The sequence below is a fragment of the Oryza sativa genome, chromosome 12, assembly GCF_034140825.1.
Source record: "Oryza sativa Japonica Group chromosome 12, ASM3414082v1".
Lineage (NCBI taxonomy): Eukaryota > Viridiplantae > Streptophyta > Magnoliopsida > Poales > Poaceae > Oryza > Oryza sativa.
The window spans coordinates 9852638-9879971 of record NC_089046.1 but is presented as its reverse complement, the minus strand read 5'-3'; the positions used below and the strand labels follow the sequence as shown (position 1 = coordinate 9879971).

General features: G+C 43.0%; 2 long non-coding RNA genes and 2 pseudogenes across 3 annotated transcripts; 2 read left to right on the top strand and 2 right to left on the bottom strand.

Moving 5' to 3' along the window:
* The first annotated feature begins 6555 nt into the window (after positions 1–6555).
* LOC112937448 (disease resistance protein RGA5-like) lies at positions 6556–9881 on the top strand (annotated as a pseudogene).
* Positions 9882–10603: 722 nt separating this feature from the next.
* LOC107279780 (uncharacterized) lies at positions 10604–11822 on the bottom strand. 2 transcript variants are annotated; one of them, XR_001542107.3, is made up of 3 exons: positions 11417–11822; positions 11054–11307; positions 10604–10972 (listed from the first exon to the last, which is right to left on the bottom strand). It is a non-coding gene; the product is annotated as an uncharacterized lncRNA (long non-coding RNA). The 2 variants fall into 2 exon arrangements; XR_001542106.3 differs by having other exon boundaries at positions 10604–10958.
* A 1231-nt stretch (positions 11823–13053) lies between these two features.
* On the top strand, positions 13054–14634 carry LOC136354526 (disease resistance protein RGA5-like; annotated as a pseudogene).
* Positions 14635–15154: 520 nt separating this feature from the next.
* On the bottom strand, positions 15155–19997 carry LOC136351171 (uncharacterized). The gene is made up of 2 exons (XR_001542108.3): positions 18911–19997; positions 15155–15832 (listed from the first exon to the last, which is right to left on the bottom strand). It is a non-coding gene; the product is annotated as an uncharacterized lncRNA (long non-coding RNA).
* Between the last annotated feature and the right edge of the window lie 7337 nt (positions 19998–27334).

Below are 27334 nucleotides of genomic sequence, written 5' to 3'. Positions count from 1 at the left end.
TGATATTACCATCGGGTGGATTAATGGTCAGATCTTTCTAATTAACGTGAGAGCTTCTAAAAAGTGCCAAATTAGTATAGGAATAGATTGCTGGTATTAAAGTCTCAAGGTGGAGGTTGGAAAAATAACTTGTTAAAAACGTAACAAACCACAGCTACATTCACTTGCCTCCAATGAAGGGTTGATATCATACACTGTCGACGTTTGATGTCGCAATTCTGATATTTGCATAGTATGGGGATCGTCGGTGCTAGGATATACGCGAGACTGAGGTAAAAGAGACGGAGACGAGAATTTTTATACAGGTTCGGGCCCCTGAATTGTCAGGTAATAGCCCTACATCCTGTTGGCCAAAGCCGGTCGTTGCTCTTATTCACCATAATCATATAAGTACAATATTTGAGGTAGCCTATCTAACTGTTGTCGACATGGCAGTCTGACGATCTGACTCGTAGTCGACAACAGGGTAGCCTTCCTCCTCGAATCCGTGCCCGGCGAGATCAGAGATAGCGGTTTCGTCTCTCCTGACAGTATCCAGAGACACCGTAGGGTACTAGCCATGCTTATCCCTGAAGTCGATATCCGGCGGCGTGTCTTGGCGTATGTAGGCTTCTATATTGATCTTCTGTCTTGATCTATTGTTCCGTAGATTGTGGCGGTGTTGATTGAGGTGGTCCCCCTCTCTCTTCCTTAGGGGTCTTGTATTTATACCCATAGGTGTCCCCTTGTCCAAGTAGAACTAGGGAAATCAATATGGATACAATCCGAGTAGTCCTTGTCGTTTCCATGTAGAACTCTAGTTGTCTTTCCTTATCCGGAACTCCCTCGACGTCAGTTTCCGTATAAGACATGGTATGTGGTGGATCCTGCCGAGATTTAGTCAACTACTATTAGGTATGTGGTATCCATAACCCTGACAGTAGCCCCCGACTTCGATGCAAATGAACGAGTTCATATTCTCAACCGCAGACTTTGGAGGAACTGTTATCGAGCTTACGTGACCGTTCTCGGTGAGTTTAGAGATAATGTTAGACTTCCTTTATCAGCCTCGTGCGGACACCTAAAGGGTTAGTCTGAGTCAATCTCCGACGTCAACCAAGAAAGTACAGAGCGTACGACTAAGTCTCCCGTCTTGCTGTAATCGAGAATTTGGATTGAAGTCAAGAAATTTATCTCGGCGGGTACACCATCTCTCCATTCCGTATTCCTTGTCGAGATCCACCAACCGTTCTCGAGTGATCGAGAAGGCACAGAATTTGCGACGGAGCTTTGTCGACATTTGTCATACTCGCCTTAGTCGATCTTGGTGTACAACCATTGAGACATGGAGCCTTCGTCAATGTCGAATAGAATTTTCCAGTGTTTTGTATATGAGCGTCTTCTCTCTTACCGACTCCGACCAGTCAGTTTGTAGAGTCATACACTCTCCCTAGCCCCCAGCCTTGTCGTCGGAGAATCGTTCTCGGATGATAAGGCTCTTGGACCTTTGACCTGCCTCAGTTGAATAAGCACTGATCCTAGCTCCCAGCCGTGAAGTTGGAAAACTCAATTTCCGATTACACGGTTTGGTTAATACGCACGGCGAGAACTCTTACACGACCAGATCTTACATGGTCTTTTGTTTCTACAGGATCCGACAAGGCCTTATCGGCTCTGGGCGTCCCCAGCCGAAGTTCCCTTAGGTTCCTCGGAGGCCTTGTCAAGACGGCGTAAAGGGACAGTAGGATAGGTTTCAACGCTAGGTGTTATCGTGGCAAGGGATCTCTGGGTAAAACCCTTGGTGATATTGTGTATCTGATGTCAACTTTGTTGGAGTAGAGGACCAGGTGGTAGTCGCAACTCGACCACTAGAAGTAGAAATAGTGGGAGAATCGCTACACCGCTGGTCGAGAACCAGATGTAGTCTAAACTCGACCACTAGAAGTAGAAATAGTGGGAGAATCGCTACACCGCTGGTCGAGAACCAGATGTAGTCTAAACTCGACCACTAGAAGTAAATGTACGAGAGATCGCTACGATTGACTGGTTGAGAACCAGTGAGTAGGTGTCTCTCGGTCATTTGGAGTCATGGTACGAGGACCGCAACGCTGCCGGTCGAAGACTAGTCGTAGCTGTTTCTCAACCATCTGAAGTCATGGTGCGAGGACCGCTGCATTATTGCTGTAGTCGTACCTCGACCATCTGAAGTTAAGGTGCGAGAGATTGCTACGTTTTACTAGTTCGAGAACTAGCGAGTGAGTAGAATTATCTCTCGAACACCAATGGAAGTTGCGGTGCAAGAGATTGCTATGTACTGGTTCGAGGACCAGCGAGCGAGTAGAATTATCTCTCGAACACCAATGGAAGTTGCGGTGTGAGAGATTGCTACGTACTAGTTCGAGAACGAGCGAGCGAGTAAAATTATCTCTCGAATACCAATGGAGGTTGCAGTGCGAGAGATTGCTACGTACTGGTTCGAGGACCAGCGAGCGAGTAGAATTATCTCTCAAACACCAATGGAGGTTGCGGTGCGAGAGATTGCTATGTATTGGTTCGAGAACCAGCGAGCGAGTAGAATTATGTCTCGAAAACCAATGGACGTTTGCGGTGCGAGAGATTGCTACGTACTGGTTCGAGGACCAGCGAACGTGTAGAGTTATATCTCGAACACCAATGGAGGTTGCGGTGCGAGAGATTGCTACGCACTGGTTCGAGGACCAGCGAACGTGTAGAGTTATCTCTCGAACACTAATGAAAGTTGCGGTGAGAGAGATTGCTACGTACTGGTTCGAGGACCAGCGAACGTGTAGAGTTATCTCTCCAACACCAATGGAAGTGCTAGAGTTGGTTTATTATGTGCGTCTCATATAGCCAGCATGACTCACACACCCAACTTGTAGCATATCCGGATGTCCGTTCGCAATCATGTCTGGTGATCAAGCCGACGGCGTTCGCGAGGAATTATCCGTTAACAACCTTTCCTCGAGTAGTCCAGGCATGACCGGTGCTATGAGATAGGTCGTTGCTCTTCGTTGGTGGGTTGGGGGCGCGACGACTTTGCATTTGTCGAGATCGTTCTCGATAATACGGTGTACTTGACCACAACCTACTCGAGTGCTCAGTTGTTCCTGAAAAATATCTTTGTACATATATGCCGGATGTATCTACAAAATTAGTAGATCAATTTAAAAAATCAATCTCACTAATTACCTCGGATGACGTGCATGTGTCACGTCGGGATGTCCTCGGTCGGTCATCGTATGTATCGGTGCTCTGAGTGTTGGCCTCCACGTGCACAGCCGTGCATACAGCACTTGTGTGCATGTGCGTGCTGTACATGCAGGGCTCGTATTCCTCTGAGACTTGTCCAAATCCAACCGAGAGATATTGAGGCATCAGCCGACGAGATGGCAATCGGACTCGATTTGAAGACAAGGCTATGCCGATTGATTTGTTGATGATGATTTCGATCTCGTCGGAAGATATACTCCGGTCGGGTTAGATCTCTCCACAGCTGAAGTCGTCGAGTAGCTTGTTGTCGAATAATCCATCTCTTGAACCCATCTCGTCGAAATCCTGAAGCACCAAAGTTCCCCTACCTGGCGCGCCACTGTCGACGTTTGATGTCGCAATTCTGGTATTTGCATAGTATGGGGATCGTCGGTGCTAGGATATACGCGAGACTGAGGTAAAAGAGACGGAGACGAGGATTTTTATACAGGTTCAGGCCCCTGAATTGTCAGGTAATAGCCCTACATCCTGTTGGCCGGAGCCGGTCGTTGCTCTTATTCACCATAATCACATAAGTACAATATTTGGGGTAGTCTATCTAACTGTTGTCGACATGGCAGGCTGACGATCTGACTCGTAGTCGATAACAGGGTAGTATTCCTCCTCGAATCCGTGCCCGGCGAGATCAGAGATAGCGGTTTCGTCTCTCCTGACAGTATCCGGAGACACCGTAGGGTACTAGCCGTGCTTATCCCTGAAGTCGATATCCGGCGGCGTGTCTTGGCGTATGTAGGCTTCTATGTTGATCTTCTGTCTTGATCTATTGTTCCGTAGATTGTGGCGGTGTTGATTGAGGTGGTCCCCCTCTCTCTTCCTAGGGGGTCTTGTATTTATACCCATAGGTGTCTCCTTGTCCAAGTAGAACTAGGGAAATCAATATGGATACAATCCGAGTAGTCCTTGTCATTTTCATGTAGAACTCTAGTTGTCTTTCCTTATCCGGAACTCCCTCGAGGTCAGTTTCCGTATAAAACATGGTATGTGGTGGATCCTGCCGAGATTTAGTCAACTACTATTAGGTATGTGGTATCCATAACCCTGACATACACGATCTGAAGGACTACCACATAATCACAAACATAACCTCAGCAGACACATTCAAATATAACTATAATAAATTAAAACAAAACCTTATAAAACACATTCAAATATAACTATAATAAATTAAGTGGCACGCTCCTACGACGCTATCCCAACCTCAAGCAAAACAGAAATCACCTCTCCCATCTATAAACAACATTGTTACTTCAGTAATTATTAAGTTTAACACTGAAAACGAATACATTTTAGGAAACTACAGAATAATACCTACAACTTTCGTGTAGAAACCATATTTTTATTCTGTCATTTATATGGCCTAAAGCGCACATCAAAACAAGCTTCAGAATCTGCCCAAGATTTCAGATTGTCCACACTAAAGCAACCATATCTGGAGTTCTACTCTCCTAATCAAAATGTACTTTACCAATATGGAAAGATAAGGAAAACCTCTACAACTTCCTTGTTATAAGCTTTCGCAGCAAAAATCGTTTTGATCCTCTAATTGGTGAAATACAGAGAGACAGAAAATCTGACAGCGCCCCGAACTAACGATCCAAAACACAGCACCTAGAACCCATCCTCTAACCCTCCCAAAACGATGAACTAAAACCCTAAAATAACCTACAACCTCTGCTACAGGAGAGGAATGCCTCACCTAGGGTGTGCTTGGAGAACTTGTGAGAATATGATGGGAAAACCAACCCACCACTCCTCCTGCTCCTCTCCTCTTCCTCGACGATCCATTTTTCCAATCAGATTCTTGATTAGGGCTATGGTTCTAGGAGATCCATGGAGTAGGGTTAACAGGGGAGAAAAGAATACATGAGTTCCATGGGTGCCAAGAGAAAGGTGTGGCGGCGTCGAGTGGGAAGGTGGGAGTCGCCCCTCCCTAGGGTACTAGTTAGGGGAGGTGGGCTGCACTGGTAGGACTTGCCCAATTTGATTCGGCCCAATTTCAATCATGATATTTTTATTTTAATTTCAGGGTGTTACAAAATAGGACTCATAACATAAGAAACCCACCAAACTAGGGAAACAACATCCCCATACAACTGTAAACCCTAATCTTTTCAAACTTGAACTCCAATCTAAATTTGGCTTCTCTTTCCATACGCATACAACACCACGTGTATGTCATATGAAAACCTTCACCTACACGTGCATTGTTTTCTAGCCTAAGCATCCCACGTATATCCTTGACCATCTGGACCTCAACTTCTCCCAAGTCTAGTCCCGATCCATCACTAGCTATACTCCCATGGCCTCAAGCAACACCTGCGCACGAACAACTAAAAAACTCCATATCCGTATACAAGTCCGCACCGACTTGACTCATATCAGCACACATAGTATCACATATGAATAAAAACAATCTAGTAGTCATAAACATGAAGCAATCTAGAAATTCCACGAAAACAACCCGAAACCGATTCCCTCCTGGAGTCTGCTGGTCAGACCGTCATGCTACCCGGTTAGACCGCTCGGACACCTCCGGTCTGATCGGCGCCCACTGCTCGGTCTGACCGGCTCCAAGTGCCAACATTCTGTTCACCATATTTTCCGAAAGACTTACCTTTGACAAATGTTCATTATATAGATTAAATCAACATATTGATTTCACATGTATTTATATTGATTTCATATGTATTTATGTATATAGCGTATGGCAGGTGTAAGGGTGCTGACAGAAAGAAAAATAATGGGATTTTTAAATTGATTCAGTCCAATAACCCTATACATTCTATTTGATTCTCACGAGTAGAGGTCACAACGCTAATCTAGCCTATAACTTTGTCGGCGAGAGCTCTAGGCCCGCCGAGTTGATGACAGAAAGAAATGTTTCCTTATTGATTGGGCATACAGCTGCAGATTTACCACAAAGAATCCTCTCATGTTTCACAAATAGTACTGCCATGACGGAATTAATATCATACTAAAATTCACCCAGGTTTGCCATTTGTTTTTTTGACTGGGTTGTGTTTTTTTCAACAAAAGATGAGGCAGAGGCATGTGAAGCATGTTAGATCACGTGGTCATGTGCGAGACTCGAGCTCTGTAGTCAGTTAATTAAGAACCCTGTCACTTGTCAGGGTGTGGATCATGAGGAAATAATCAATAGCCTATTAAACTTGAAAGGAATCAAATGGTGCGACAACCACTGTGCACAGGTGAAGACTACACCTTAAAGTCAAATGGTTGGATTAGTCTCTCATTAGCATAACAGCAATTGAGATAGCTGCTACTGTGTGTGTGGGAGAGGAACGGAGCTAGAGATGGCAGGAGCAATCGTGAGTGCTTCAGTTGGGGTGCTGAATCCCCTTCTAACCAAGCTTTCCTCCTTGATCGAGGGAGAGTACAAGCTGCTCAAAAGTGTGAAGAAGGATATCATCTTTTTGAGGAATGAGCTCAGCAGCATCAGTGTCTTGCTTGAGCATCTATCGAACAAGGAGGACAAGCTTGATGGGCCGACCATGGAGTGGAGGAACAACATGCTCGAGCTAGCTTATGATATTGAGGATTGCATCGACCTCTTCATCCACAAGTTGAGTTGTGGCGATGCCAATGCCAACTTTGTTCGCAAGATAGGAAGCAAGATAAAGAAGCTATGGGGAAAACACCAGATCACAGAGTGTATCCAAGAACTGAAGAATCGGGTTATGGAGGAGGACCAACGTCGCAAGCGGTATCAGATCGATGATTTCATCTCCGAGCCAAGTATGGTGGAAATTGATCCCCGTCTGCTGGCATTGTATGAGGAGGTGGAGAGGCTCGTAGGGATTGATGGTCCAAGGGAGAAGATCGTTAAGTGGATCATGCACAAAGATTGGTCATCAGAACAACGCAAAGTGGTTTCGATTGTTGGTTGGGTGGTCTTGGAAAGACAACTCTAGCTAATGAATTGTACAAGACAATACAAGGGGATTTTAAGTGTATAACTTTTGTGTCTATTTCACGTACCCCTAATATAAGGAAGGTCTTGGTTGATATGCTTAAAGGACTTGGGAGCAATGGAGATGTATCTGAAGATGAGCAGAACCTCATCAGTCATCTTCGAGGATTCCTGAAAGATAAAAGTTACACAAATTTTTATGTTTTCTAATTTTTGTGGAACATAACAGCGAATAGAGATTTCAAACATAGTTTTTTTTCTCTTCAAATACAGAAATAGGTCTAATATATTACAAATAAAATCACGATCTAGCACAACCACTAGCTTCGGTTGATGAGTCGATCCTCATCCCATGCGCGGATACATTTTCATTTCCTCCCCCACACGTGAATCGTGAATCTTAACGCCTATCTGACAGCACAAATTAAATTTGGAGAGCTTTTTTACTGTCCTTGAGGCTATGCAGTACCAAATCATGACCGTTGATCTGGCTTCATCTAATGGACAGGATTCGTCGGTACCTCATGGTACCGCTCCTTCTGTTTGACGCGGTACCGTGGGTGGGAGGGTAACTTTGTAATTTCGCGTGCGTCATCTGTTATCGTGTGAGGGGGAAAGCTTAACCCTAAATCGGCGAGGGAACCGTACAGCGGTGTTGAACGGCAAGGCGGATTGGTCGAGTTGAACGGCGGAAGGCCGGCTATCGGAGTTTCATCGGCGACGGCAAGCAAGGCGGCCTTGGGGCGACAGCGGGCGAGGCGGCCTTGGGGCGACGGCGGGCGCGGCGGCCTTGATGCGACGACGGGCGCGGCGGCCTTGCTGTGACGACGGGCACGGCGGCCTTGGTGCGAGGCAGCCTCGATGCGACGGCGGGGCATTGGCAGGATGCCATTCGCCGGAGAACTCGGCGATGGTTGTAGCGGCCATTCGTCGTGAGGTCGGCGATGTTTGCGGCAGCGATTCGGACTTGGTGGGGATTTTGGACTATTTGCCATCCTCTTGAATGGCGTATTCCCAAATGCCATCTTCCCAAATGACTTTGACGATTTACCATTCGGTCTACTGTTTTGTTTCTAATTTGCCACTTTTCACCACCAACTCAGCAAATTGAGTAGAAAATGAGTTGATTGCCCCTCATATCTATCCACTTCCTTCTTTCTTCTTCCTTCCATACGCAACACCGGCGTGTTCAGCTGACTGGCCTTCTCGTGGCATCCTGTGCATTGCCAATTCCCTCATTCCAAGGCATTCAACCTCGCCAACATCCCGCTCATTACCTCCGAGTACAACATGACATGCGTGTCAGAAAGGTTCACCGATGAATGGAGCTGCCACGGCCATCAGAAGGACAACGACGCCGACGTCAGCGTAGGAAAGCTGTCCCGTAGACGTCCTATTCATGTGCTACCTTGGGGAGATCATGCTCACCGGCTTCAATTACTGACCTGTTCAGTTAATGCACCACCAGCCATCAAGTTTGTCGAGTCGCTTCATAGCCGACATTATTTCTTTGGCTCGACTCGTGGTGGACAGGGATGCGCATCCGGTTGGCACTAATGGCAGCTGTGTTCCAGAAGTTTCTCTGGGTGTCTATCCATGTGCGCGGGTGCCACTCCACTGGCGAGATCGATCATCGGCACAGGACGGGTGGTGTCAGGCTCGATTTTGTGTGATGTATGGGCTGTTGAACCTCTTGTAGGGTAGCAGCAGCATGAGCGATGCCACCGCCGCAGAAGACGCCGAAGACTGCTCCGCCACATCACTAATGCCTGAGAGCAAGAAGGAAGAAGGGAAAGGAGAAATGGGAGGGGTAGTGAGGTCATTTTCTACTCAATTTGCTGAGTTTGAGGTGAATAGTGGTAAAATAGAAACAAATCAGTGGACCCGGATGGCAAATCATCAAAGTTATTTGGGAAGATGGCATTTGGGAATACGCCATTCAGGAGGATGGCAAATAGTCCAAAATCCCGACTTGGTGTGGCAGAACATGCAGAGAGAGGATGGAGACCGATCGAAAAGGTTTGTGTTATTCGTTGCAATTTGTGGTTTTTATTCAATGTTTGGGCAGTATATTTTGGATGGGTGATGATGGATTGAAATTAGGGAAACAAAAATCTTACAGTTGGATTGAAATTAGGGAAACAGAAATCATACAGAATAGCTTGAAAGACATATTTTGAAAGAAAAATTTCAATACATTTTGATCCAGATACATTGTTTTAACACACAAGATGCAGTACCAACTTGCCTGCATTGCAGCAAGCAATTTGCCTAAGATTTCACTGTATGTGTATGAGATACATAAGACTAATCTGAAAAAGGGAAAAATGGTGTGTTTGACCTTTTAATTCCACCGCTTTTGCATTTCTTCAGCCGTACTTGTCCTGAGTGTAACTGTCATGTATTTATTTTTCAGGCCTTCTCCATACCATTTAGCGAGCAGTACATAAACGAACACCTTCCAATTGAAGATTTGCTTGTGACTGTGGTCGGATCAACTGTTTCCTACCCGATGAGACTAATGAAATCGAAAGATAAGCAAGCAACCTTCACAACTGGATGGAATAAGTTGGTTGGAGACAAATTATTCGAGCTATGTGATGTTTGTGTCTTCATGTTCAGTGAGAACGATGCTGAGCTTACTCTTAGCCTTGAGCTCCTCAACAACTGTGAAGGATGAACAACATCTATGTGCCCCCTCCCCCCTAATGTGGTATTAGGCGAAATCTAGTATTAAGTTGTTTCCTGCCATATGTAGTATTATGCTGTTTGTTCTAGCTGCACCATATGTAATGGATGCTATGCACTTTGCCTAGGTTATCAGTTAAGACTTATCAGTCCATTATAGTGCACCATGTGTAATGTATGCTATGTTAATCCGATGTAAAATATCTATCAGTCAATTCTAGTGCACTGGATTGCAAAACTGATGCCCCTGTATGTGTGTCTATTACTATGCGCCACCTGTTTGTGTGCATTTTGTGATGGACCTGAGAATTTTGCAAAGATGATCACAACAATGGAATGTTATGCTCACTTCAGACAGTCATTATGGACTGCATAACTTTTACATGCTCAAACAGATCCTTTTACATACCGAAAAGCAAAGTTAGTGATGACAGGCATGTTCAGTTGCATAACTAATACAGAGGTACTTGATGATCTGTGTTTGCAATTTAACAGAGCTACTTGCGTGCGCACTGTAATAATTCCTACTCACACCACATCATCACAGTAAATGAAAGAACAAAATCATCAAAGTCATCAAGGTATTACTCTTACAGGAATCATCAAGGTCATCAAGGTACTTGCTGATATGTGTTTGCAAACAAACAGAGCTACTTGCGTGCGCACTGTAATAATTTCTGCTCACACCACATCATCACAGTAAATGAAAGAACAAAATCATCAAGGTCATCAAGGTACTCCTCTTATAGGAATCATCAAGGTCATCAAGGCACTCTTACAGGAAAAACAAGGTTTCCAAAGAGGTTATCTAAGCATCTCCTTACAGGAACCAAATCAAACCAACGAGGTTATAAAACCATCTCATTACAGGAACAGCAATACTCAATATTAATAGCATGGTCAGCATCTCCACCTTTAATATGTTTCTTCTTCAGCTTCACAAAAAAATTGTACATGTCCCTGGAAGTAAAACCAGTAGCCTCATAACCACCATGGTCTCTCTCCATTATATCCATCACTTGATGCTGATGCAAACCAACATCTCTCAATTCCACCATCTTAGCCTGTGCTGCAGGAGTTATTCTACGATGTGAGCGCAAAAATGGCACTTGATCAGCTTTACACAACGGATGGTTATGATTCGATTCAAACCTAACGACATACCAATTTCCTTTTTCCTCATCATGTTTTATCTCAAATTGAGCTTTGCAACCACAGCGAGATAATGCCCGTGGCTCCCTAGTTCTGTTAGAACTGTCCATATATACCTCCTTCCTAAATCCTCTCTCTCTAGCATACTGATTGTAGAATTGAAAACCATGATACTCACTAGGAAATTTCATGCCCATAATAGTAGAGCATACTCTTCCTCCTCAATACTGCTACCAACTGCTTCCATTTTACACGGCGCAATGAACCTGCCCAAAAAAAGGACCACCTTGATTACTTCAAGCATTGCTGTCAATCATAAAAACTAGAGCTTCCTAATCTACCACACATTATCAGATGCAGCACAAATCAAATTACCTGCGGCTGGTCCTCAAAATTAGTACTGTCAGCGGTATATGGGGCTGCGGATGCGGCACTGTGCGACTGGATGCGGCTGCAGGCGGCGGCCTGTATGCGACGGGAGGCGCGGCCGGCTCGATGCGACAGCGGACGCCGCCGGCTCGGGACGGCGGCAGGCACAGCGCCCTCGATGAGACGAGGGCCGCGGCTGTCTCGATGAGGCTGGATGCGGCAGCGCCCACGGCGGGGCGGCGGGCTGGATGTGGCGGCGCCCGCGGTGGCCTCGATGCCACGGTGGCCACGGCGGCCTTGTTGCGGCGGCAGCCGCGCCGGGGTCGATGCGATGGCGCCGTGGCGGGAAAACAGGCTCGATGCGGCGGCGCCGGGGAAGCTTCGATGCGCCGAAGAAGTGGGCGGCACAGACGAACTCCCTATTGGCCGAGTGGGCGGTCATTAGCACGGGCACCTCATTTTCATTAGACGATCCTACCCCTGTTAAACCAACGGTTAGATAAGATTGATACCTCATGGTACCTCGTACCTCATGTTATCTTCTTACGGCTTGTTTGGTAACTCGAGGGAAGGGGATTGGGAGTTTACACGAGAAAATTGATGATGAGATTAAGATGAGAATTTGATTTTTAATCCTAATATCTTGTTTGGTAGCGGTGATGGAAATTTAAAGAGAGTTTAGTTGGAGATTAGGTCATTAATAAAAATGGATGGCTGAGATTTGCTTAGAAAAAGTAAAGGAGGAATTCCCTCCCAATTACCTGTCCCTACCCAGGTATTGAAAAGAAAGGAGTTTCTTTCTCAATTCTCCATCCCCATCCCACCAAAATTGTCATGTCTCCCAACAAAATAAAACACTTAATAGCCTCATCCCTCTAAATTCCCAATCCATCCTAAAAACTCTCCCCAACCAAACAGGCCTTTAAGGATGGAAAAGATGCTCAAATTTGGAAGTTTCCAACTTCAATTTTCTGTCGCAAGATATATAGCAAATCCGAAACGTACAGACAGATATGGTTGTATCTAGAACTAGAACAAACCCAATAAAACACTTTGCACTCTTAATTGTAATATTCTAGCTACATGAGTGGTAACTAGCTTTTATGTATGATCATTCATCCACATTGATGCGAAAGTATGATGACCGGATCATAAATTTAATTGTACTCACGTACCTCATTGTTGTTGATGATATTTGGGACATAGGTGCGTGGAAGGTGGTCAGTTGTGCTTTCCCAGAGAATAATTTGGGCAGTATAATCATAACAACAACAAGAAACGCTGCCGTAGCTAAAGCGTGTAGCCGTACCACATCTGAAGGCTATCTTCACAGCATGCAGCCACTAGCAGAGCAAGAATCACAGAGATTATTTTACCGGAGAGCTTTTAATTCTGAGAATTGCTGCCCGCCTCACCTGGAAGACATCTCTCATGCCATCATATCGAAATGTCGTGGTTTACCATTAGCTATAATCTCCATAGCTAGCTTGCTAGCAACCAAATCCGATTCAGAGGACCAGTGGGTGCAAGTGCATGATACTATTGGTGCTTCACTAAACTCAGAGGCTCGAGTGAGGAAAATATTAATGCTCAGTTATTATGATCTTCCTTATCCCCCGAAAAAATATCCGTTGTATCTAAGCATGTATCCAGTGGATTGGCTGTAGCTCTTTGAGTAAAGGCCGGGATTATATTCCATTATCTAAAAAAAAATGTATCCAGAGGATTATTAAATTGATAGACAAGACCTTATATGGAGATGGATAGCTGAAGGATTCATCGTTGAAGTGAAGAATCAAACACAGGAGCAAGTAGGAGAGAACTACTTTAATGAGCTTATAAATAGAAGCTTGATCCAACCAGTTAGTATCCAGTATGATGGCAGCGCCAAGTATTGCCGAGTTCATGATATTGTGCTTGATCTTATCATAAGCCTATCGACTGGACAAAATTTCGTCGCAATAGTGGATGAACAACAGCATTGGAGTTCTTTCAAGAAGATTCGGAGGACCTGGTTCCCATCCAATGGCACAGATAATAGAATAGTCAAGAAGATTACGAACAACTGTTCACAAGTTCGTTCGCTGCTCTTCTTTGAGAATCCTAAACCGAAACAAATACCACAATTTAAGAAATGCCATGCTCTGCGGGTATTGGATCTGTATCGGTGTAGGAACCTGGATAGCTAGCATATTAACAGCCTAACATACCTTTTGCAGTTGAAGTATCTGAAGGTTTTTGGTGTAAATGTTACCGAGCTGCCCAAGGATATTGGACGGCTGCAGCAACTAGAAACACTAACTATTCATGCAGGAGATGTCGACGAAATAAACATTCCGTCAAGTGTTTGTAGACTGCAAAAACTACAGCGCCTAAATTTTAATTACCCAATGAGATTGCCAGATGAAATTGGAGTTTTGCAAGCTTTGGAGGTGCTATATCTTAATAGCATTCGGTACAGCATAAAATGTTTACAAGAGCTCTCTGTTGGCTAACCAGATTAAGGCAGCTGCGCATACTTTGTCCTGGAATTTATGATTTTGGAGGTGATGTAGCAAGGTTCCAGAGGTACAAGGAAGCCTTTTACTTCACTCTCAATGAGTTGGGTAAAAATAGCCTTCGATCATTACATGTTACTTGTTCTCCTGAGTTTTCAGATACATTGATGGATTCATGTTGCAGTAGTGCTCCAGATCTCAAAGAGCTTTTTATTGATGGCAATGGAATATCTAAATTTTCGGATCGGATGGTCTCCCTTTGTAATCTTGCCTCTCTTCGTCTCTGGAATATTACAAGCATTGATCAGAAAGTGGTCGTCCTCCTTGGGCATACCCAAGCTTCTCTATCTTGAAGTATTCTTGTCCCGAGGCCTGGGGGATGGACTCACTGTAGGCTGTAGTGGATTTCCATGTCTAAAGGAGTTTATTTTCGACAACAGTCGCCTGCATTGGTTGTTGTTTGAACCTGGAGCTATGCCCAAAACTCCAGAGGCTTTGTTTTAGTTTGTATGCACGGGAAGCAGCATCAAACCTTGGGCTCGAGCAAAGCTATGTGCACCTTTCCAGCCTCCAGCATCTCACCTTCTATCTTTGCTGTACCAATGCCACTATAACGGACGTGAAAGCAGTGGAAGCTACCATCAGGAACGTGATCAGCATCCACACCCGCCGTCCCACTCTCGTATTGCGGAGATACTTGCAAGATCGAATGGTAAAGGAAGATGAAGAGGAGCAGCTAAAAGACAGTACAGATGGATGTGGAGTTGAAGAGCACCATATTCAGTAGCCACTGATCACAGTTGGAAATCAGAAGCGCTGGAACCCAGGTATTGGTTCATCCTCTCGTATAAGACCATCAATCTGCTGGGCTTTACATGTATGCTTGTTTGTTGCATTTTGATCATAGCAACTGACCTACGATCGCCCTTAATTTTGCAGTGTTCTTCAGGAATTCAGACAAAGTGCAAGCTAGCTAAACATTTATTATGTGGTCCTGTTGAGTTAATCCTAGCTAGCGCCGCACCCATTCTCCTATGTGTTTCTTCGTGGCACTTGATGTCTGTGTGTATGGGGATCGTGTGTGCTTGTACGGTAGGCTCTAACGCTTGTTCATGTGGGAGCGCGTCGGAGTTAGTATGCGTCGTGTGGACATGTGCTTTCAGCTGTGGGATGGCGTGGCTCAGTCGGAAAGCAAATCCTGGAGGGCGCAAGAAGAGGAGAGCGCTCGATGTGGGATGGCACGATCTAGTAAGAGGCTCCCAAACCTTTATTGCATATTTCCTATTTGAGTTGATAAATGACAGGGCCGCCCCTGAGGGGGCTAGCGGTGCGGCTGCACTGGGAAAACAAGAAATATTGTACAATCCTATAACTATTAAATCCTATGCAATTCAGTAGGTCCCGAAATTCTTATACAATTAAATCCTAGAACTCTACCATATCTTTCAATCTATCTATTATACACTAGAAGTCCATGAAACACCCTATAAACACTCCTAAGCTGTCACATGGCCTCCTACACACACTCCTAAACCACCACGTGACACTCTAATAATTTATAAACACCGGTCCTATCCACCTCCTTCCCCTTCCGCATACCAGCCTCCAAAATCTAACAAAATCCTAGATGCGCTCTGATCTCCTATTTTCATGCTACAGAATCGAATTCGGTTGTAAACTTTAGTAAAGCTACCAATTCCATATGTGCTTCTTTTACGAGGAAATCAAAGAATCCTTATTATTGCTGTCTTTGCCGAGATCACTGCCAGCGTAAACCGGAATGCCTTTGGAGCCTTGGACAGAGATTATCATGCATCGATCAAGCACTTGGTACTCATTAGGGTATCTGCACCCAGTACTATATCTGCATTACCATTGACACAGGTATATGGCGATGCTTCCTCATTAAGATATCTGAAGATATCTGCACATATAGAGCAAGCTTCACGATCGCATTGTTTTTTTTTCAAAAAATAATCAACATTAGTTTCTATGTTTTTAAGTTATTTCTAATCTAATATCATTGGACCCTGTAAATTTGAAGGGTTGAGAATACACAAATCTAAAAGTTCATTTAGACCAAGCCACCAAGGAAGATCGATATATGATCGTTGCATCTGCAGTACCGTAGGTATTTCTTATTTCCTTGCAATTAAGAAGATCTATATGTGGTCTCATCCACAAATCAAAAAATGTTTAAAGCAAGGAATTCTGTAGCAAGGCATCCGACGGACTTTGCATAATTAAAAAAAAGAGTAAAATACACCAGCGGTATTTAAACTTGTCATGAGGTTTCACTTAGGTCCACGAACTTGCAAAGTGCACATCAAGATCCCTAAACTTGGTTTATTGTATCATTCCGGTCCAAAGCCGTGTTTGACTGTGGTCTTACCTACGTGGCACGCCATGTGGACAATGACATGGATTTTTTTAATTTTTTTCTCCCTTCTCCCTTCTTTTTTCTCTTTCTTCCTTCTTTTTTCTCGGTGGTGAGAGGTGGCACGAGGGGAGGGGTTGTCGCAGTGGTGTAAAAAGAAGGAAGAAGGGAGAAAAAAATAAAAAAAATCCATGTCATCGATCACATGACGTGCCACGTAGGCAAGACCACGGTCAAACGCGTCTTTGGACCGGGATGATACAATAAACCAAGTTTAAGGATCTCGATGTGCGCTTTGTAAGTTCGTGGACCTAAATAAAACCTCCCGACAAGTTTAAGGACCGCTGGTGTATTTTACTCTAAAAAAAAGAGAGAGAAAAACTTCAACCTAGCTTTTGAGTTAACAGTGTAAGAGTGGCTTATGAATATTAAGAAAAGCAATGGAAAAAGACACATGTTTGAGACTTTTTAGCTTATAAGTCCAAAACGTACTTAAGTATGTTAGTACTTATTAATTTAAATTTTCTTAATTAATTAAGGTAATTAAAAAATTGAGATACATAAGTATGGATCATGGTGCTTATTAATTGCTAATTTTGAACTTTTTAAATTAATGAAATAGAAAATATCAGTTCAAGACATTAATAAAATAAAACTACAGCAACCGAAGACAATTAGGACAGGACATGTATTTTTTATTTTTTTTCAATTAGGAGTAAAAAAATATTATTACTTCCTTAGACTTACAAAGAAAAATTTATGTTTTACTTTCAACAAATTTTAACAAACATGTATTTTACATATAACTAATATTTTTTAATATTAATAATTGTAGCACATGCAATGCACAGGTTGACGCTTCTAAGGCATGTGATGCTATAAATACTCCCAGGTCACCAGTAACACTCTATAATAAATTATAGAAAATTTTAATTAGATAATATATATTTAAAAGGTAATCTGTTCCTCCCAATCTACGGGGTATACAATGGAAAATTTGTAAATGTTCACCAAAAAAGCCAAAAGTACACAAGTAAACTATTGGGAAAAAATATACAGCTTATTACTGTTCACCAAAAAAAGGAAAAAAACATATTGATGATAAAAAGATAAATCCCAAAAAACTTACGCATGTAAGTACTACAATGAAAAAATCAACGATCTGAAAATAGGATTTTCTATAATTTTGAGATAAATATATATTACTCCAAAACACACAATTCAACTAGAGGACCTTGTCCATCTTTTTTTAATTCATCTAATTGCCGTATTCCTTCAATTAAATGAATTATTAACGACTAATAATAATTATATTGTAATGCTAAATACATGACAACATATGGAACCAACATATAATAATTAATGATATGATAATTTTTCAAATAATTGTATAACATATTTTGTGATGTCAAATATCACCTGACAAATATACAATACTACTTTAAATCTACTTGTCTAAAAAATAAAACAATAGAATTTAGTTGTGTTTTTCCAAGTAAATTTGATTTAATTTTAGTTTGTGTGGGATTAAGATTCTCTACATTTTCAAAACTATTTGGTATTTCCAGCTAATGATCCTGCTATAATATTACCCCTTAATCTATCACGAGTATATTGGTCAATAGGTATGTTTTTTCTATACCAAATAGTTTTGGCAACAAATTAACTACTCATGATATACTTTTCTTAGAGTTGAAGATGTTAGGCATAATTGTTGATGTATGTCATGTACCTCACTAATGTGATTATAAGTGTACTTGAACAAATTAGTTATTGCACATATTTTCTAAAGAAAATAAATCTACCTTCTTTTCAAATGATGAAGAAGATTATAAATAATTGCTTATAGATATTACTTAGATATGATATAATATAAAGCTAATAGGTTAATGATTATAAAAGCAAGTAATGCCAAAAAAACAATTTCTGAAGAAATCGAGGTATATATTCTCCGGTTAATATTTCGCTTTTAGTGTCTCAAATTTAGCATACGACGCATGCTCGCGCATTCGCGCGGGCTACCTTCCTAGTTATTATATACTTAAAAGTCCACTGAACTTCCTACAAACGCTCTTAAGCCGACATGTGTCCTCCTACGAACGCTCCTATGCCGCCACATGGCATTCTAATAAATAAAAAAATTCATTAAATCCGGTGGACCCATTATTTAAAACTATTAGATCTATCTTTGAGAAAAATCCACCGCTAAAACTGGGCCCCACTAAGTACCTGTACGTGGATGGATGTATATATGTAATGTACGTGTTATGAAACAACAGGGTGATCTCATCCATATAAAAGGATGGATCGCAACCGAAGGCAACCGTGCCTCTTCCCTAGGCGCTTCTTGGCAACAGATGCAATGGTTCCCAACCATCGTGTCTCCGGTTGCCACCCCTTCTCCATCTATAAATTGTACCGCATTGATCAATAAAGAAATCTGCTCATTCATTCCCTCTACATTCTTGTGTTCAATTCTCTCTCTCGCTCAATCAATTCTATTCACAATACGTTATCAGCACTTTCGCTCTCGCGAAGGAGTTCGCGAAGTTTAAGAAGGAAGAACATCACTTTTTGATCTACAGGAAAAGCGAATAGAAAAACAACGGAAGGTACGATGCCTACCTTTCATTGGATCATGGATGCCGTTCTCGGCCTCCCTCGCCATCAGCGCGCACGCCAGCTTCGCTATCTTCTTCGTCGATCGATGAGGAGGACGCGTTGGGGATCCCGCGGAGGCAGGGCTAGGGTTGTGGCCGCCGCCACTACCCTCGCCGCCGTGTGACTGCAACTCCAGTTGTGGTTCCCCCGCCTGTCCTTGTCGCACCTCCTCCTCCGCCTCCGGTTGCCGAAGCACCTCGCCGGATCCTTGTGCAGGGGGTACAGTACTGTGCCCACCATGGATGGACGGCGGTGGTGACACTGCCTGGCAAGCCGTGTGATCTCTCACTGGAGATGGAGTCGCTGCCGGCCCCGTTCGTCGCCGCTCCATCACCACCAACCGCTCCTTCCTCACCTCTATCAACGTCGCAGCCGACGCCAAGCTTTCGACGCTCCCCCACTCCCGTGCCACCAGGATTTGGTCGTACCGGAACCATGGCGGCGCGCACGGGGGAGCCGCCTCTCTTTACACCGTCTCCAACTCGTGGCCACGTCGGAGCCGCCGCTGCACGCCGTCCCGGCCTCCGCCATACATTCATTGCCGTTCCCCATGGCTCCCCGAGCCGCATGGTACCCAATGGCATGGGGGGGGAACGGTGTTAGGGTCTGGCCGGTCTCCAACTCCGATGAGGAGTCGGGACCGTCGGCCTAAAGCCGGCCGGCATGCCGCCGGCCGACGAGAGGGACGCGGCGGCGGCGGATAGTGGACGGTGGCGGTGGGAGGTGGCGGTGGAAGCAAGGCGGCAGCGGAAATGGAGGGGGTAGCGGCGGCGCTATCACTGAAGGTGGAGACGGCGGTGGAATCGGCGGCGGTGGCGTCGGCAGCGCCCCCGCGGCGGCGTCGGCGGCGCCCCCCAGCGGTGGAATAGGCGGCGCACCTCAACGGCGTCAACGGCGCACCTCGGCGGCGTCGGTGGTGCCTCACGGCGGCGTCGATAGCGGCGAACTGGCGGCGGTCAGCGACGAAATGACGGCGGTGGGCGGCGGCGTGTGCAGCGAAAAGGGCGGCGGCGGCGGCGGTGAAATTGTGGGGGCAGTTAGGGTTAACCCTAACACCCCCCTCCCCGACGCCCCACCCCATGCCCCTCTGCTGCGGGCCGGATGGGCCGGCCCACCGCCCCCTGCCTGCCGGCCTAGTGCCACACGGTGGTGGGCCGAATCCTTTAGATTTCGGCCCACCACCCAATTTACCATTTAATTTTTAGTTTTTCATTTACTTTCAGCAGTAATTACATTTTAGTCCCTATGTTTTATGTAATTTAGTGGAAACAGTTCATCAGTTCTTCACATTATTATGTAATGGCCCTATAGACCACTTATGTTATGTGTTAATTAACATAGGTGTTTATTCAAATACCCTGTTTCACTAAATTTTTTTGTTGTCTTAATAACATGCCTTTTGCATATTATTTCAAGACACGCTCTACTTTCTCGCTTTATTAATTTACAAAATTCTATAAATTTTGTATTTTGATTTAGCAAATTCTCTTAATTATGTACAACATAATTAATGGAGGATTTAATGCATGTTCCACTTCACACTTTGACTCGGAAATTAATCACATGTCAATGGAGCCCTATACTTTGGTCATATCGACCATAACTTAGGCAGCGAGTATCTTGCCCATCATCAAGTGGTCTACATTTTGAGATGTTTACCCGATGGAGTCCTACAAATTGGCCGCACTAGTCATAACCTAGGCAGCGAGCACCTCGCCCATCTCACAGAGGTCTACATCTCACGATGATTACCCACATGTGTTATTTTCCGAGAATATGTTTTGAAAAATGAGATTATTTGAATTTTGGTTGAGCACAAGGTAGTGGAGTCCTATTCACCAGAATATATTTGCCTGGAGACCGTGTTTTAGGTAGCAAGTATAACTTGCCCACTATTAAGAGATCTACTCCACTGTTTAATTACTTGGAGATTATCCACATTGTGCCACCTAATTTCGAATTCTAACTTGAATTGTCAAGTTTATTACCGGCATCTTTTCGAAACATTACAAAATATGAAGTCTTACATTTCGCATTGAGATTACAACCTTAATATCATGTTTTTATTAATTTACCTCTGTAAATTGATAATGTTAACCATGATTGTAGGGACATGGCAACAAAAGAGTTCAACGAACTCGTCCTCGATGGGACTAACTATTCCATCTGGGCTTCCGATATCAAAATCAATTTTGCCTCTCGAGGGATTTTAAGTACAATTGAGGAACCTAATGATGGGGACCTGCCAATTGAGCACAGGAAGCTCAATACAGCCCTTTTTGTTTTGAGGCTCTACATTCACAAGGATCTCAAACATGAATACATGTTAGAGACGAGCCCTCACACCCTTTGGAAAGCTCTAAAAGAGCGTTATGATCAGCAAAAGGAACTCATTTGGCCTGAGGCTAATTATGAGTGGATTCATTTACGCCTACAGGACTTTAAAACTGTGGCAGAATACAACCATGCTGTTCATAACATTTGCTCCAGGTTGAAGTTTTGCGAACAAGAGCCAACAGAGGCAGAGAAGATAGAGAAAACTCTATCAACTATGCTTCCAGAGGACAAGATACTGACTCAACAGTATCGCGCTAACAATTTCCAAAAACATTCTCTGCTTATACATACATTGACTCAGGCAGAAAGACACCATGAGCTTTCTTTAAAGAATGCCCAACAGCACCCCCCGGGCTCTGCTCCACTGCCTGAAGTGCACTTCAATGTACAGAATAATGCTGAGAATAAGAAAGGATTCAAGGGAAATTCTTCCAATAATCCTAAGAATCTGACTGGAAAGCGCAAACGCAACAACAACAGGCGCAAATTCAAGGGTCGAAAGAAAGGAAAAGGGAAGGATAAGGCACCACAACCTCGTAGCAATGTTAACAAGCATTGCAACAGGTGTGGATCTGACACTCATGTCGCTAAAGACTGCCGCATCCCGAAATATCTTGTTCTATTGTACCAAAAATCCCTTAAGGACAAAAAAATCTTCTGAGAACCCAAGATTTGAAGCCCACTTCAATCTTACACATGAAGAGTGCCCTGAGGTTGCAAGTTCTCACTAGGCTCCTGTTGAACCGGAGAGCAACCTCAATGTTCTCCCAGAAGATGTCGCTCCACTCTCTGCGATGGACGATATGTTCATCGAATACTGCTCAACAGACCCACTTAGAGATTTACTGTAATCTCAGTGCGTCCCACTTAGAGATAAAGCTGCTTTAATCTCAGTGTGTTTGAGACATTATATTGATATCCTATAGTTTGTCAAAACAATATTGGTTGTAATAAGTAGATAAGTACTAACTTCCTTATATTATAAGGTTATAAGACTTGCTAGTCATTAGAGTATGTACTATTAACCTATGTAAACGTCATACTATGTATTTGATGTTTTCATTATTATATGTATGTATATATTGTGGATAAAGAATTCTTCACTAAGCAATTCTTCTTTCACTATAGATGTCTAAGGATATCACTCCGATTGGAGAGGAATTATGTCTTGTGGACAGTGGTACCACAAACTCTATACTTAGGGAGATCAAATAGTTTCAAACTCTCAAAAAGAGAGAAAGCAAAGTTTTGACTATCGCTGGGTGCGATACTGTAATAGTTGGCTCGGGACAAGCAACTATTACACTCCCAATGGGTACACAAATTACAATCGAGGATGCTTTATTGTATCCTGATTCAACCCGTACCCTACTAAGTTATAGAGATATCCGTCAAAATGGGTTTAACATAGAAACCCATATGGATAATCGAGAAGAATTACTTCTCTTAACCAATCAAAACGGATATGGCAAACGCATTTGCGAGAAAATTCCATCTCTCACATCGGGATTGTACTATACATACATTAAGCCCATTGCACATGTTGCGTACAAAGTAATTTTTCAAAATGTTGATGCATTCCACATTTGGCATGATCGACTTGGGAACCTCGATATCGGGATGATGAGAAAAATTATTGGCAACTTTATTGGTCATCATTTGATCACTGATAAATTTCTCAAATCCTCTGATTTCGTATGCACTGCATGTGCTACTGGGAAACTGATTTTGAGACCATCTTATCTCAAAATTAGAGCCGAACCACTTAAATTCCTTGAACGCATTCAAGGAGATATCTGTGGCCCTATTGTGCCAAGATCTGGACCGTTCAGGTACTTTATGGTTTTGATTGACGCATCTACTAGATGGTCTCATATGTGTCTTCTATCGACACGAAACCATGCCTTTGCCAAACTAATGTCTCAAATTATAAGGCTGAAAGCAAATTACCTTGAACATAGGATTCAATCAATCCGTATGGACAACGCTGCCGAATTTACATCTCATGCTTTCAATGATTATTGTATGGCATTGGGAATTCAGGTTCAGCACTCTGTTCCATATGTCCACACACAAAATGGTTTTGCTGAATCATTGATCAAAAGAATTAAGCTTATTGCCCGACCATTATTGATGAATTGCAAATTACCTTCGTCGTGTTGGGGTTATGCGGTTCTGCACGCTGCTGACCATGTCCAACTACGACTAACTGCATATCATGAAACTTCCCCAATGCAGTTAGTACGTGGAAATCCTCCAAGTACTTCCCATTTGCGTAAGTTCGGATGTGCTGTATACATACCGATCTCACCACCACAGCGTACTGCTATGGGCCCACACAGGAAAGTGGGGATCTATGTGGGATTCAAATCTCCGTCGATCATAAAGTATTTAGAACCCTTAACAGGTGATCTATTTACTGCCCGGTTCGTTGACTCTATCTTTGATGAGGAACATTTCCCGGCATTAGGGGGAGACTTCAAGTACCAGAAAGAATGTCAGGAAATTGATTGGGATGCCCAGGGTATTCTAGCCCCAGACCCACGTACTACTGAAATTGAACTTCAAGTTCAGAAAATTATACATTTGCAAAGGCATGCAAATAACCTGCCAAATGCATTTACCAATTATAAAGGTGTGACTAAATCTTTCATTCCCGCTCAAATAAAACCACTCAACTTCCACTCACTAAAAAGAGAGGAAGAAGTATGGCCACTCAGCGAGAAACAATTGCTAATAAGCAAAGAAAGACGGTAAATGCAAACCAACCTTTAGTTGGTACACACCAAATTGATACTGTATATCAAGCAGATCGTGATAGTCTGCAACCTAGCTCGGTGGTTGTTGACGGTCGTTATCGATCAATTTCAACCGTCAAAATTACCAAAATAGAGGAGAACTAGTGATGCTTGCAATGCGTATGTTTGTTAGAATAATAATATTCTACTAGTATTAGGTCTACTAACCTTTTGCTGAGAATGACAATAAAGTGGAGGAAAATCGACATCAACACAAACGATAAATCAATCGGACGATGTCGAGAACCAGACTTATGTATGAATGGGCCAAGAACTCAGAATTGACACGATGAATTGGGCCAAAATTCACAAGTCTGTGGAGTGAAGCAATAGAGGAAGTCGCCAGCCGAAGATGGGCTGGTTTGGGCTAGCCCATGGTTCGGCCGAACCCCCATCTCCACCGTTGAGGCCAGGGTTTGGCATGGACGTCCAAGATTACACCCCAATGACGGTTGGAGGGTACTTCGGACAATTCCCCTTCCACAACCGTCATACCTACCTCTATATAAGGAGCTCACTCTCTTCACTTTAACACACACCTCAAGCAAGAGCTCTCTCATTCCTCTCAAGTTTAGTTTAGTAGTATCTAGCTAGTGGAATAGAATTAGAATAGGAATCAGGAGTCCGGAAGCCTTCGGAAGAGTTTGGGTATGGCTCTAGTAGCTTTTCTTTCCTCTTTTGTAAGCTTTATACTTTTATTAGAATACTTTTCTAAATACATTTCTGGTATTGAAATACTTTCCGAGTATATGAGTACCAACTTTACATTATGTTCATGTTATACTGAATATACTGCTAGCTTATCTGGGAGATGCTTTGGTTCGGGTATAGTGTTTGCTTATGCAATTACTCTATGTCATGACGATGATATTAGAGTAGTATCTGGTAGTTTAGACGTGGTGTCTAGATTACAGGATATCATTATTTGGGGTTATATATTGCGGATGAGAGGTGGGTCGCTGATGGTGACAGCTCAATACGGGTATTCCTCCGCGCCTATATATAATTCTAAGTTAATTTCCTGGGGAGGGTATTCCTCCGTATTTAGCCCCGGTTGGATGGTCATGACGGGCTATCATAAGGAACTCGGCAGTCAGGGGTGGCTTCTCGAAGTACCAGGAGGGCATCGGATAGAGGGTATTAGCTAGTATATCAGTTAACTAGAATGTATGTATATATGTATATTAGAAGTTAGGAATAGATTTTCTTTCTCTTTTCTTTCCACCTAGCTTAGATTATTTATTATGAGGATGAGTAGTAATGCTTGTGTGTCACTCTACTCTTGGATTATCTTAACCCCTGCTTAGAATATGATTATCACAAGTAATATATAAATTACTAGTTGAGTTCTCTCTACATGATCTTCCCACGGGATAAAATAAATACGATACCCTTGGAATACTCTCAGGTGAAATGCTACAATGGTATATCCGTGCGCTTGCGGATGAACTCTGTAACCATAATATACCATAAGTGTTTCTGCGCCATTGCTGGGAATTATATTTCTAGTAATGTCGTTAAGAAATACCAACAGCGGTGCACAATGCTGAGACTAAGAATTCGGAAGACCATAGACACATTGTTTCGGAACCATTGTAGATTGCCATCAACTACTCTGAAACTGGAGAATCTTTTGATAGAAGAGCTACAATTGTCGGCATTAATTTTTCCATAGATCACGATTAGTCTATAAGGGTTGATGAAATTGCCATCAACTACTCTGAAACTGGAGAATCTTTTGATAGAAGAGCTACAATTGTCGACATTAATTTTTCTGAAAAAATTGCTGATTGCCTCCAAGTTGATCCAGAACCTAGGTCTATAAAAGAGTGCCAAAAGCGCTCTGACTGGAACAAATGGAAGGACGCAATTGACGCAGAATTAGCCTCGCTTTACAAAAGAGATGTATTCTCGGCTGTAATGCCTACTCCTCGTGGTATCTTTTCTGTGGGATACAAATGGGTTTTCGTCTAGAAACAGAATGAAAACAATGAGGTGATGAGATATAGAGCAAGGCTTGTAGCACAAGGTTTTACGCAAAAACCTGGCGTTGATTTCAACGAAACTTACTCTCCAGTTATGAGTGGTATAACTTTCCGATATTTAATATCATTGGCAGTACAAAATCGTCTATTTATGCATTTGATGGACATAGTGACAGCATATTTTTATGGGTCACTTGATTCTGATATTTACATAAAGGTTCCTGACGGAATCAACATCCCGAATCAGAAGGTAAATCGTAACATGTATTGTGTTAAGTTGCAGAAGTCACTTTATGGCTTAAAACAATCGTGCAGGATGTGGTACAACCGATTAAGTGAATTCCTTTCACTAAAGGAATACACTAAAAATGATGATTGCCCGTGCGTCTTTATCAAAAAGTCCCCCACAGGATTTTGTATTATCTCGGTATATGTCAATGATCTCAACATCATTGGCAATACACAAGATATTAATGAAGCACGTCATTATTTAAAGACGGAATTTGAGATGAAGGATTTGGGTCAAACCAAATTATGCTTAGGTCTACAACTTGAGCATTTACCTTCTGGAATCCTTGTGCACCAAAGTGCATATACCCAGAAAATTTTGGAGAAATTTAATATGGACAAGTCATATCCTTCTAAAACCCCTATGGTGGTTCGATCTCTAAACGTGGAGAAAGATCCATTTAGACCAAAGGAAGATGGTGAGGATGTGCTTGGACCTGATTTTCCATATCTTAGTGCTATTGGCGCACTTATGTACCTTGCAAATAGTACGAGGCCAGATATTGCTTTCTCAGTAAATCTATTAGCAAGATACAGCGCTGCTCCTACCAAATGCCATTGGACCGGAGTTAAGAATGTCTTTCGATATCTTAATGGCACAAGAGATCTTGGACTTTTCTTTAGAAAGAACCAGGATTCGACTTTAATTGGGTATACTGATGCTGGCTATCTATTTGATCCCCACAACGCCAAATCACAAACAGGATTCGTATTTTTACAAGGTGGAACTGCTATTTCATGGAAGTCTTCTAAACATACTTTGGTAGCCACTTCCACAAATCATTCTGAAATAATTGCATTATATGAGGCATCACGTGAATGTGTATGCCTTCGCAGAATGGTTAACCACATATTAACATCTTGTGGTATTGGTTCATTGGAATAACCTAGCATTATCTATGAAGATAATGCCGCTTGTGTTGTTCAGATGGAAACTGGTTATATTAAGAGCAACATCACTAAGCATATTTCTCCCAAAT